This window comes from Lycium barbarum, chromosome 4, assembly GCF_019175385.1.
Source record: "Lycium barbarum isolate Lr01 chromosome 4, ASM1917538v2, whole genome shotgun sequence".
Classification (NCBI taxonomy): Eukaryota; Viridiplantae; Streptophyta; class Magnoliopsida; order Solanales; family Solanaceae; genus Lycium; species Lycium barbarum.
In genome coordinates this window covers 118,746,028-118,756,121 of record NC_083340.1, presented here as the reverse complement: position 1 = coordinate 118,756,121, position 10,094 = coordinate 118,746,028, and positions in this window count along the sequence as shown.

Here is a 10,094-nt window from a genome sequence, read left to right as displayed (position 1 = left end):
AAGCCTGGTGGGTTATTACAGGAGATAGAGATCCCAACTTGGAAATGGGAAGTAATTAATATGGAATTCATTACGGGTTTACCTCGCACTCCACGGAAGTATGACTCTATATGGGTTATTGTGGATAGGCTGACAAAATCAGCCCATTTTCTTCCAGTCAGGACTACTTATTCAGGTGAGGACTATGCGAGGTTATAAATCAAGGAGATAGTGAAACTTCATGGGGTTCCCACGTCTACTATATCAGACAGAGGAGCTCAGTTTACAGCTAACTTCTGGAGATCATTCCAGAAGGGATTGGGGACACAGGTGAGTCTTAGCACAACATTTCACCCTCAGACTGACGGACAGGCCGAGCGTACCATTCAGATGCTAGAAAATATGTTGCGAGCCTGTATTATTGACTTCAGAGGTAGCTGGGACGATCATTTTCCACTTATTGAGTTTGCCAATAATAATAGCTACCATTCTAGTATTCAGACGGGACCGTATGAGGCCTTATATGGGAGGAAGTGCAGGTCACCTATCGGTTAGTTTGATGTTGGTGAGACTAAATTGATAGGCCCAGACATGATTCAGCAAGTTGTTGATAAGATGAAGCTTATTCAGGAAAGATTATTGGCAGCCCAGAGTCGACAGAAGTCATATGTAGATAACCGACGTCGACACTTAGAGTTTCAAATTGGGGATTGGGTGTTCTTGAAGGTGTCGCCCATGAAGGGTGTGATGAGATTTAGCAAGAATGGGAAGCTCAGCCCGAGGTACATTGGGCCTTATCAGATTATTCATAGGGTAGGCAAGGTTGCCTATGAGTTGGACCTACCATCCGATTTGGAAGCAGTACATCCGGTCTTTCATGTGTTAGTGCTTCATAAATGTATTGGTGACCCTTCTAGAGTATTCCCGGTAGATGATGTCCAGGTAACAGAGGAGTTGTCTTACGAGGAGAGCCCTATAGCTATACTTGATCATTAAGTTAGAAGGTTGCGTACTAAGGATGTGGCTTCCGTCAAAGTATTGTGGCGAAATAATAATAGAGAAGAGCTGACCTGGGAAGCCGAAGAAGGAATGAAGAATAAGTATCCTTACTTGTTCCCTAAGCCTGCAGGTAATTTAATTCCTTACTTGATTACATTGAATGGCAGATGAAACTATATATTATTTTGGCCCTGTGAGGCATTGGTGGGTTGCTAAATGCAGGTTGGTAGGTATAGCGATAGAAGAAATGTTTATAAGACTCTATAGAACTAGTTTAACATTCGATGACGAATGTTGGAAAGGGGGGAAGGATGTTATATCCGGTATTTTTGTGCGTTGGATTATTCGTAAGCTAATCGACATAAGTTCAAGGACAAGATTATTTTTGAGATATGAGACAAGGACGTTTTAATCGCGATTTTAATAAGTGCACGATCTGCTAATTAATTGCAATTAGGGTGGAAATATTAGTGAAGATTAGGGATTAATTAATAGCCATGATCAGATTATTAAGTGGGGATTAATGATTAATTAAGTTGATTAGTGTACAATGGGCCCCACTATAACATGGCCGAATTTGATTGGTCCATGCCATAGTGGGACATGTGTCAACATGGCTGATTGCATATATATGTCATGTGATGAATCATTAGTACACAACTTCATCTTCACAAGAATTGACTTGAAAGAAAATTAGAAACAACCATGGCTGCCAAGCTCACGGCCAGCCTCAAGAAATTAAAAGGAAGAAGATTTTAATTCCCTAAGGCATTCTAAACATTCCAAGAGGCAGCAAAATTAGGATTTTCATTGAAGAAGAAGAAGTGGTGGAATTGGATGCAAGTAATTGTAGGATCTGTCCTAACTAATTTGAGGTAAGATATCTTCTTCTTGTAATGTGATTGGAGTTAATGATGTTGTAATGGAGAGATTAATTTGTATTAGGCGAAATTGGAAGTAAGAGAATTGCATGATTTCGTTAGTATTGTAAATTGGACTGAATTGGAGTTGTCTTAATTTAATAATGGTGGATTAGGTTTGATTGTTGTTATTGTTATTATTGTTATGGATTATGTGTTAAAAGTGAAGGAATCTTGATATTTAAAGTTGTAGTTGTTTATATGAGATTGTTAAGATATGAATTGGATTAGATGTTCATGAGGTTGTTGGGCATTGTTGTATTGTATTTAGGGGCTGTTCTTGTTGAATTGAAGGATTAAGGGTTATGATTATGTATTGTGTTGTTGTAGTGATGGGCTGTTTGGGGCATGTTATTATAAGGTCATTTTGATGATGTGTTGTGGCTATAGATCATTAGGAATAACTTGGATATGTCGTGGTCGTTATGTTGACTATTATTGAATGTTGCAACGTGTGGACTGATTTGGAGTGTTGTGCGGGTTGTTTCGAGGTGTTCTTGGATCTTATTTTTGACTAGTTCTTGATGTGGTAGTTTGGACGTGTCGTTGTTGATGTTGTTGTGTAGTTGGCTTGGATGTGAGGGAAGTGAGCGATATAAGGGAAATGCCGCTCAATTTTTTAGAAATAAGCTACTAACTTGAAAATACGTTTTAAGCCTTTCCGTAGCTTAACTATAGTTCTTAACGTCTTAATATAGGTTGAGGTATTTCGGGCAGTGTATACATATCGAATCAAGGATTAAGCGTCAAGGTATGTAAAGCTAACCCTTCTTTCTTTTTGGCATGATCTATGTGAGACAAACAGACGACGAATGTATACACTCCAAAGAAGCTCCTATTCTTAGAGACACTAGGATGGCTAATGTTCTTGATTTCCAGAAGCTATATCATTATGTCCTGACACGTGTCTATGATTCCTGAAGTTCTATTTGATATAATCCATAGTGATATTCGAGGGGTACTTGACATGATTGTTGTCTTTGATTCTCAAGTGTTAGTTCATTCTAATTATTCTATTGAGTCTCAAATGATGATGTAGTTTGCATATGGTTGCTCATTATTCTGTTCGTGCATGCCGTTAATGTATCTTTCACCGAGTCCCGGGCCGGGTATGTTTTCGTGCACAGTTTCACTGCATTGTTCACCGAGCCCTTCACTAGAGGGCCGGGTACGTATGTATATATATGATGATATGATTATGGCACCGAGTCTCATGATGGGCCGGGTATGGTATATGATGACTTTATTCACCGAGTCCGATAATGGACCGGATATGGTATATGATATAGACATGCATGATTCTCATCTCATAAGGCACAGGTGCATTGGTATCTTTGATTATCATACTTGCCTCCTTGTAATCTTCTATTCAGTTATGATTTTCTTTATTGTATTTCATGCTTTATATACTCAGTACATATCTCGTACTGACCCCCTTTCTTCAGGGGGCTGCGTTTCATGCCCGCAGGTACAAACACTCGGTTTGGTGACCCTCCAGCTTAGGATTTCTGCTCAGCTGTTTTGGAGAGCTCCATTGTTTCGGAGCCTAGATTATTTTGGTACAGATCTTTTGATGTCGACTTATGCATATCCAGGGGTACGGCGGGGCCCTGTCCCGTCATATTTCACTTGTACACTCTTAGAGGTCTGTAGACATATGTGGGTTGTATCTGACTGTGTCGATATGGTTTGTTTTGGATATTCCAGTATATAGTGGCAGCCTTGTCGGCTTGCGTATTGTGTTATGCTGTGGTTAGCCGTGACTCCTCTGGAGACAGGTTTATGATATGTGGCGTTATGAATCTTTCGTTTATTTTTACAAGTTTCCACATTTTCCTTAGTTTCAGTCTGACTATATCTAGCTGGTTCGTATACGAGTGTCCAGTTCGGGCACTAATCTTGGCCCATGGGGTTGGGTCGTGACAAAAGTGGTATCAGAGCAGTTCATCCTCGGAGTGTCTACAGACCGTGTCTAGTAGAATCTTGTTTATCGGTGTGTTGTGCACCACATCTATAAACAGGAAGCTACAGGACTTTATGATGTTACCTTTCCTTCTTACTCTAGATCGTGCGATAGAGCTATATTATCAGGATAATCCCTCCCTAACAAATTATTGTGTTTACAGCTAAGCCTCCAAAGAAAGCGACAGCTGCCCAGAAGGGCAAATCGGTAGCAGGAGATACTAGTCAGACCCGGAGAGTTACTAGGGCCCGTGCCCAGTCTATGCCCGAGATTGTACTCCAGTCGGCGAGTTCTGCTACATCGCCACCTCCAGAGGAACTTAGAGCCGCAGCAGCTCCAGTTCAGGGGGCAGCCCTACTGCCAGCTCCCGAGGCCCCAACACCTGAGCCTCTAGCTTCTCAGTCATGGGCGGAGGATAGGGCCATAAGAGATGTAGTTCAGTTCCTGACCAGATTAGTGGCAGGGCAGGCTCGCAGGCATGGACTAGGAGTCGACCATGCAGATAGATCTGATAGTTTGAGGGCTCGTGACTTCTTAAGTTGTAATCCTCCAGAGTTTTTCGGGTCAAAGCCCGAGGATGATCCGCAGGAGTTTATTCGGCAGATGCAGCGTACATTGAGGATAATCAAGGCTTCTGAGACTAAGTCTGTTGAGTTGGCTTCGTATCGGTTTCGGGATGTAGCTGTTAATTGGTATGAGTCTTGGGAGTTATCCAGGGGCGAGGGTGCTCCTCTAGCGGTATGGGATGAGTTTGTAGAGGCCTTCATTGGCTACTTCCCACCTCCAGAGATGAGGCGAGCTAGAGTTGATAGATTCTTACATTTGTGGCAGAGCGGCAGGAGCGATCGAGAGTACAGTCTTGAGTTTGATTCATTGGCTAGACATGCGCCTACTATTGTAGCTGATATGGCTGATAGAGTGCATCGTTATGTGATGGGACTGGATCGTTATTTGATTGATGGCTGTATGGCAGTGGCTCTTCAGCCAGGTATGGATATTGCTCAGGTACAGGCATATGCACAGGGGGTAGAGGATCGACACAGAGGACGTCAGCCAGATAGAGACTATGACAGAGGCCAGCATAAGAGGGCTAGATCGGCTGGTCATCCTGGTGAGTTTCGAGGCTGGCAGCCTCAGCAGTATGTTAGATATTCATCCCAGCCAGCACAGAGTGCACCCCCACAGTTCACAGGTAGGAGATTTGACAGCACAGGGTATTCAGGAGCCGATCATAGCTCCAAGGCTTCAGGTTCACAGATGAACAGGGGTTCGAGTCAGTCGAGGCCACCTTTGCCTCGGTGTTCTAGGTATGGTAGGCTCCATTCTGGGGAATGTCGTTGGGTTACATGTGCTTGTTTTTCTTGCAGCCGTCAAGGCCATATGATTAAGGAGTGTCCCTATGGAGATGGTGTAAGTGGTATGGCTCATCCTACTGGGTCGGTTGCTTATTCATCTTCTTCTATAGCTATGCGCCCTATGGGGTAGGGTATTCAGACATAAGCAGGCCGTGGTAGGGGTCATGGCGGAACTTCCAGTTCTAGCGGTCCTTCGAACCGCATATATGCCTTGGTTAGTAGGCAGGATCCGGAGGCGTCACCGAATGTGGTTATAGGTATATTATCGATTTTCTCTCGGGATGTATATACATTGATAGATCCAGGCCCCACCTTATCATATATATCTCCCTTTGTTGCTAGTAGAATCGGAATACAACCTGAGTTAATAGAACCATTTGAGGTAGCTACACCGGTAGGAGATTCTGTCATAGCAAAGCAAGTATATAGAAATTGTTCGGTGGTTATATGTAGTCGTCATACCATGGAAGATCTGATTGAGTTAGATATGACTGAGTTTGATGTTATTATTGATATAGATTGGTTAGCTTCTTGTTATGCTAGTGTTGACTGTAGAGAAAAGATAGTTCGATTTCAGTTCCCAGGAGAGCTGATTATAGAATGGATAGGGAATACGGCATCGCCAAGGGGTAAGTTTATTTCATACCTCAAGGCAACGAAGATGGTTAGAAAAGGTTATATTTATCATCTGGTTCGTGTGCACGATATGAAAGCAGAGGTACCGACTCTTCAGTCAGTCCCGATAGTTAATGAATTTCCAGATGTATTCCCAGATGAACTTCCAGATCTTCCTCCTGAACGGGAGATAGAGTTTACTATAGACGTATTGCCAGATACTCAGCCCATATCTATTCCTCCTTATAGAATGGCACCTGCAGAGCTGAAGGAGTTAAATGAGCAACTGAGGGACTTGTTAGAAAAGAGCTTCATCAGGCCTAGCACATCACCTTGGGGAGCACCGGCACTATTTGTGAGATAGAAAGATGGGTCGCTGCGGATGTGTATTGAATATAGGAAACTGAATAAAGTAAAAATAAAGAATAGATATCCCCTCCCCATGATTGATGATCTATTTGACCAGTTGCAGGGTGCTAAGTGTTTTTCGAAGATACACTTAAGGTCAGGCTATCATAATGTGCAGGTAAAGGAGGCAGATATTCCGAAGACTGCATTCAGGACCCGATACGGGCATTATGAGTTTAGAGTGATGTCTTTTGGGCTGACCAATGCTCCAGCAGTATTTATGGATCTGATGAACCGAGTGTTCAAACCATTCCTAGATATGTTCGTGATTGTATTTATCGATGATATTATGGTCTATTCACGTTCAGAAGAGGAGCATGCGGATCATTTGAGGACGGTACTTACGGTGCTCCAGCACCAGAAGTTGTATGCTAAGTTTTCTAAATGCGAATTCTGGTTGACTTCAGTAGCATTCTTGGGGTATATTATTGGAGCTGATGGTATTCGGGTAGATACACAGAAGATTGAAGCTGTAAAGACTTGGCCTAGACCTACAACACCTACTGAGGAACGCAGTTTTCTGCGGCTAGTAGGATATTACAGGAGATTCATAGAAAAGTTTGCCTCGATTTCAGCACCTTTAACGAGGCTAACTCAGAAGGCAGCTAAGTTCCAGTGGACTGATGCTTGTGAGAAAAGCTTCCAGTTGCTGAAAGACAAGTTGACTACGGCTCAAGTTTTAACTCTTCCAGAGGGACCAGATGGCTATGTCATTTATTGTGATGCTTCGGGTGTTGGACTAGGTTGTGTATTGATGCAGCATGGCTGGGTTATAGCCTATACCTTCCGACAGCTTAGAAAGCACGAAAGGAATTATCCTACTCATGATCTGGAGTTAGCAGCGGTAATTCATTCCTTGAATATATGGAGACATCATTTATATGGTGTTCATGTTGATGTTTATACAGATCACAAGAGTCTCCAATATATCTTTAAGTAGAAGGAGTTAAACTTACGACACAGACGGTGGCTAGAGTTACTAAAGGATTATGATGTAGATATTTTATACCAACCAGGGAAAGGAAATGTTGTAGCAGATGCTCTTAGCCGTAAATCTATGGGTAGCTTGACGGACGTACAACCAGAAAGGAAGGAGATGGTCCGTGAGATTTACCGGCTAGCTAACCTTGGAGTCTGTTGGGCTGGTTCCGGAGATGGTGGAGTTTCTGTTCGAGAAGTTGCTGAATCCTCTATCATAGAAGAGGTAAAGAGATGCCGGTACGAGGACCCTGTTCTGGCACAGTATAGAGATACAACTCTTCAAAAGGAGAAGACCCCATTCGAGGTTACACCTGACGGAGTGCTACGACATGAAGGCAGATTATGTGTACCTGAGGTTGCAGGGCAACGACAACAGGTTATGGAAGAGGCACACTATGCCCATTATTCTGTTCATCCAGGGTCAACGAAGATGTATCATGACCTCAGATGTTTATATTGGTGGAATGGCATAAAAAGGGACATAGCGGAGTTTATTGCTCAGTGCCCGAATTGTCAACAGGTTAAGGTCGAGCATCAGAAGCCTGGTGGGTTATTACAGGAGATAGAGATCCCAACTTGGAAATGGGAAGTAATTAATATGGACTTCATTACGGGTTTACCTCACACTCCACGGAAGTATGAATCTATATGGGTTATTGGGGATAGGCTGACAAAATCAGCCTATTTTCTTCCAGTCTGAACTACTTATTCAGCTGAGAACTATGCGAGGTTATAAATCAAGGAGATAGTGAGACTTCATGGGGTTCTCACATCTACTATATCGGATAGAGGAGCTCAGTTTACAGCTAACTTCTGGAGATCATTCCAGAAGGGATTGGGGACACAGGTGAGTCTTAGCACAGCATTTCACCCTCAGACTGACGGACAGGCCGAGCGTACCATTCAGATGCTAGAAGATATGTTGCGAGCCTGTATTATTGACTTCAGAGGTAGCTGGGACGATCATTTTTCACTTATTGAGTTTGCCTATAATAATAGCTACCATTCTAGTATTCATATGGCACCGTATGAGGCCTTATAGGGAGGAAGTGCAGGTCACCTATCGGTTAGTTTGATGTTGGTTACTAAATTGATAGGCCCAGACATGATTCAGCAAGCTGTTGATAAGGTGAAGCTTATTCAGGAAAGATTATTGGCAGCCCAAAGTCGACAGAAGTCATATGTAGATAACCGACGTCGACACTTAGAGTTTGAAATTGGTGATTGGGTGTTCTTGAAGGTGTCGCCCATGAAGGGTGTGATGAGATTCGGCAAGAAAGGGAAGCTCAGCCCGAGGTACATTGGGCCTTATCAGATTATTCATAGGGTAGGCAAGGTTTCCTATGAGTTGGACCTACCATCCGATTTGGAAGCAGTACATCCGGTCTTTCATGTGTCAGTGCTTCGTAAATGTATTGGTGACCCTTCTAGAGTATTCCCGGTAGATGATGTCCAGGTAACAGAGGATTTGTCTTACGAGGAGAGCCCTATAGCTATACTTGATTGTTAAGTTAGAAGGTTGCGTACTAAGGATGTGGCTTCCGTCAAAGTATTGTGGCGAAATAATAATAGAGAAGAGATGACCTGGGAAGCCGAAGAAGAAATGAAGAATAAGTATCCTTACTTGTTCCCTAAGCCTGCAGGTAATTTAATTCCTTACTTGATTACATTGATTGGCAGATGAAACTATATATTATTGTGGCCCTGTGAGGCATTGGTGGGTTGCTAAATGCAGGTTGGTAGGTATAGCGATAGAAGAAATTTTTATAAGACTCTATAGAACTAGTTTATCATTCGATGACGAATGTTGGAAAGGGGGGAAGGATGTTATATCCCGTATTTTTGTGTGTTGGATTATTCGTAAGCTAATCGACATAAGTTCAAGGACAAGATTATTTTTGAGATATCAGACAAGGACGTTTTAATCCCGATTTTAATAAGTGCACGATCTGCTAATTAATTGCAATTAGGGTGGACATATTAGTGAAGATTAGGGATTAATTAATAGCCACGATCAGATTATTAAGTGGGGATTAATGATTAATTAAGTTGATTAGTGTACAATGGGCCCCACTACAACATGGCCGAATTTGATTGGTCCATGCCATAGTGGGACATGTGTCAACATGGCTGATTGCATATATATGTCATGTGATGAATCATTAGTACACAACTTCATCTTCACAAGAATTGACTTGAAAGAAAATTAGAAACAACCATGGCTGCCAAGCTCACGGCCAGCCTCAAGAAATTAAAAGGAAGAAGATTTTAATTCCCTAAGGTGTTCTAAACATTCCAAGAGGCAGCAACATTAGGATTTTAATTGAAAAAGAAGAAGAAGAAGTGGTGGAATTGGATGCAAGTAATTGTAGGATCTGTCCTAACTAATTTGAGGTAAGATTTCTTCTTCTTGTAATGTGATTGGAGTTAATGATGTTGTAATGGAGAGATTAATTTGTATTAGGCGAAATTGGAAGTAAGAGAATTGCATGATTTCGTTAGTATTGTAAATTGGACTGAATTGGAGTTGTCTTAATTTAATAATGGTGGATTAGGTTTGATTGTTGTTATTGTTATGAATTATGTGTTAAAAGTGAAGGAATCTTGATATTTAAAGTTGTAGTTGTTTATATGAGATTGTTAAGATATGAATTGGATTAGATGTTCATGAGGTTGTTGGGCATTGTTGTATTGTATTTAGGGGCTGTTCTTGTTGAATTGAAGGATTAAGGGTTATGATTATGTATTGTGTTGTTGTAGTGATGGGCTGTTTGGAGCATGTTATTATATGGTCCTTTTGATGATGTGTTGTGGCTATAGATCATTAGGAATAACTTGGATATGTCGTGGTCGTTATGTTGACTATTATTGAAT